At 37.5% G+C, this 3,858-nt stretch overlaps 1 pseudogene across 1 annotated transcript; it reads right to left on the bottom strand.

Annotated features, from left to right (window-relative positions):
* Nucleotides 1–2,062: 2,062 nt before the first annotated feature.
* On the bottom strand, nucleotides 2,063–3,329 carry LOC149187386 (putative strigolactone esterase DAD2; annotated as a pseudogene). The gene is made up of 2 exons (XR_016256195.1): nucleotides 2,841–3,329; nucleotides 2,063–2,733 (listed from the first exon to the last, which is right to left on the bottom strand). The product of XR_016256195.1 is annotated as a putative strigolactone esterase DAD2 (transcript).
* Between the last annotated feature and the right edge of the window lie 529 nt (nucleotides 3,330–3,858).

Here is a 3,858-nt window from a genome sequence, read left to right as displayed (position 1 = left end):
TGTGGTTTTTATGGTTTTGGTGCAGACCGCCATTCAGAAGCGGGTTTCCTTGCTTCAATTGCTGAGGTATTCTCCACCGAGAACCCTCACGGCTTACATACATGTTTGTAGTCTGGTCATGCCAAGGACTCGCTTGTTGAGTTATTACCATGGCGGAATTTCTGAGTTCTTTTACATGTGTTTGCGGATTCATTTTGTTTATATTGCGGCCCTTGCGGCATAGCCGGATTTTGGTTTGCCTTATCTGCTATCAGACATATGGCTTCGGATCTAGCCGTAATGCACAGATCTGGGCTAACGGATTCAGGTTCATTTTGAGGTTTTCCCCTTATCAAATATGTACAGTTAAATTCTTTCTAAGGTTTCACCATTCGGTGTTATTTTTGTAATTATATACATGGAACTGTGACTCTGTCTGAGCCCTCAGGGCAACTTACGCTTTGCGTCTTATATGAATCTATTTCGTGTTCTCAACAGTATTAGAACAGTGCATGGGGTTTATTTTGTTATTGCTGGTTTCGCTTGTCTCAACGACGGCAACCTCATAGATTTACTCAGGTTATGATCATTGTTCCGAGTCACTCGCTTTGGTGTTCACTATGCGACTTACGTCTTTGCTAAAACTTGTACAGGATGGTTTCGGTTAATTATAAGAACAATATCATACTTTCTCCTTTCTTTATGGGAATGTCGAATAAGTATGCCTGAAATTTTTCTTCTTTAAAGTCACATGCACAGGGTTTCTTTTGTATATATATATATATCTCGTTTCCTTTACCACTCTTAACGAACTGGTTTCTCTGTTTTATACCTATGAGCACTGTGTTTTAATAACGCTGGTATAATGGAATACGGTATGGTTCTCACTCTCGGTTTTGCACAGTTTACAGATTAAAATCTCCTTGTCTGGAATAGCTTATTTATTTCTTCACATATCAACAGTCAATTATTATAGATAGCCGTAGTTTATTTCCTTCCGTCGACAAATTAGAATCCGACTACAGTCGGTACTCTCTACCCAGACTCAGAGGGTTCTAATTTCGTTCCTTTCGACACATTAAAATAACTGCCTGTTTATATTCAAGGTGTTCTGCACTGTTTATTCCATTATTCACTGTGCTGTTATTAACACAGAGCCTCTGTCTCTCTGACGAGGTTGTGTCCTGTTTATTGTTCAATAGCCGGTTTCTGGGTAACTTCCCTTCTTATTCTATAACCAGTCTTTAATTTAACTACACCTATTGTAGCTTTATTTACCACCTGACTAGTTTTAGATTATGTCTTTCGATTGGTAATTTGACCTTTCACTTAAAACTACACCTGTGCAGTTCTTAGGCAATATAACAGTATCTAGGAGAATGAAACATAATCCTTATTTACCTACTGTAACTGTATATTTATATTCAATCAGAGACTCTGCAACTTGAAACCTTACGTGGCAGCCATGAGATCCATCCCTCAGACGGAATTCTCCCCCCAAGCCATCTTGCAGGCCTCAAGCCCTCAACAAGATTTGTGCACCTCGTGCCTCGTTATCTGGTCCTTACCAGACTTAACCAGTTTTCTTTTTGTATCTTTTCTCCTTTTTCCTTTCCTTGGAAAAGGTCTCTTCTGTCTGTCCCCACAGCACAGAACTTCCTCCCTACAGCCAGGACTTTTCCTGTTTTGGGAGGGTAGTTTCAATCAGTTATTATAACTGATCTTTTTCTTTTAAATCCACCTCCTAGAGGCTGCCAACATTTCAAGAAAATATTTAAATTACTTAAATAAAATAATTTGTCACAGTTTGTTTTTAAAACATAAAACAACAACTGTCATACTGTCTTTTACCACAGTAAAATCTCACATTTACATTGTCTGGGTTCATTACACTACCCAAAATATATTTAAAAAGGACATTCTTAACCAGCACACATAAAATCCATTGGTAATTAAGAAATTGATAATGAAGAAACGCCATGAAAAAACCTATAATGAAGGAGCACAAGGAAAAGACCTTACCAGAGGTACATAAAATCCACAGGCAATACAGAATACAATCATTATCTCTTTGAACCCGACAATGGGTTTCTTATAGCTTATTACAAGAGAAACACCACAGCTAATTTATAGAGAAGATTAGCCATTCAAAAATACATAAAAATCCACAGGAATTACAGAATACAATCATTGATCTCTTTGAACCCGACGGTTGGTTTCTTATAGCTTATTAATAAAGACACAACACAGCTAATTTATATAGAGGATTAGCCATTCAAAAATACATATATCCACTGTTCTTATTATCTGATCGACTATTCAAGGTTCGACAAGGAGCTGCGTAAACAACTTTGCCAACATACCGGGTGAAGTTAGCTGCGGACGATGGCCAACTGTGTCAAGGACGTGCGCCAAATTCTTCTCTCCTCCAAGGTTGCACTGCATGTAATATGGCACGCTCAATGGAACCGTTATGTCCTTCTTGGTCTGGATGATGTTACACGGGGTCTTCACATCGCATAATATGTTTCTCATATCACTCTGGAAGATGGCTTTTGCAACACAAGTTCGATTTCCGGCTTCATATTTATCAATTTACTACTGAATTCCTTTACCAGAGACGGTTCATCCATGCCAATTAGTAGAGGAACAAATCCTGAAACCCATGCTGAATAGTTGGCTTTCATTGCACTGAAAATTCCATCGATGTCTCCACATTCGAATCCCCCCTCATAGGATTCATCGCTTAAATACCTGAAGAAACAACGACAACACTTGTGTGCGCATAAGCTGAAGACCGAAAGAGCATAGGAATTTTTAAGGGGATTGACGCTTAAATAATTGTACTAATGTTTTCTTACCTTGGGGAACCGCATAGTAATATTAATCTTTCAAACGATCCTGGACTTGGACTTTTGATGGAGGCAAGACAGCCACCATAGCAGAAACTGAATGACCTACGTACACACACTGATCTACTTTAAACTCATCTAAAATGGCGAGGAGGTCATTCGCATAAGCAGAGAGTGAACCAGTATATCATTCGAAGTCAAGATCGTTGGGATTGACACCGCCAGAGAATATCATATCGAATACTATGACCCTGAAATCAGGCACCAGGTATGGAAAAATATATTTCCACAGCGATTGGTCGCCTCCAAAGCCGTATGAGAGAACTAATATCCGCTGGCCACAGCCATAAACTTTCACATTCAAAGCTTCAAACAGTTCATGAGATTCTAACTTCACCATTTTTGAAGGGCGGGGATTCAATCCCTTTTCACCTGGGTGGCTAAGCAGAGAAGTATATATAATCGAATTGCGTGTAAAAGTCTGGGATTGTGGTTCAATCCAATTCATATAGTTGCCCTGCAAACAACACACAACATTTTAAGTTCTTTTCTGGTTCACCATCTGTGGCAACAGTAAATTAGGAGTATATAGACGATCCACTATCGATTTGCGCGGACATTTAAATTGTAAAATTACTATTACAGGGAGTGTATAGGTATTAATAAACGATTGGATGAGACTTAGATTTGTCGTTGGATTAGATGTGATTATTCAAATTTGTTTAGTTAAAATTATTGTTAATATGGTATATATTAAACACCCTGTAATAAGTCCACTATTGATTTACTATTTTTGTTTATTTTGTCTATTATTTTTACATCTGCTTTATTTTGTCGATTGCTTTTACATCTTTAAATTTTAGGACCATATGTATTAATAAAAAAGACTTAGATTTCTGATTGAATTAGATGAGATTATTCAAATAATATAATTTTAGCTAACATGGCTATATTAAATATCATGCAGTAAGTCGACCATTGATTTACTATCATTACATCTTGTTTACCTGGTCTATCAATTGCTTTT

This window comes from Pinus tabuliformis, chromosome 3_1, assembly GCF_031772625.1.
Source record: "Pinus tabuliformis cultivar Carrire ecotype Pingquan chromosome 3_1, CPIR1, whole genome shotgun sequence".
In the NCBI taxonomy this organism is placed as follows: domain Eukaryota; kingdom Viridiplantae; phylum Streptophyta; class Pinopsida; order Pinales; family Pinaceae; genus Pinus; species Pinus tabuliformis.
Note: the sequence above shows the minus strand (reverse complement) of the source record. Positions and strands in the feature narration are given on the sequence as shown.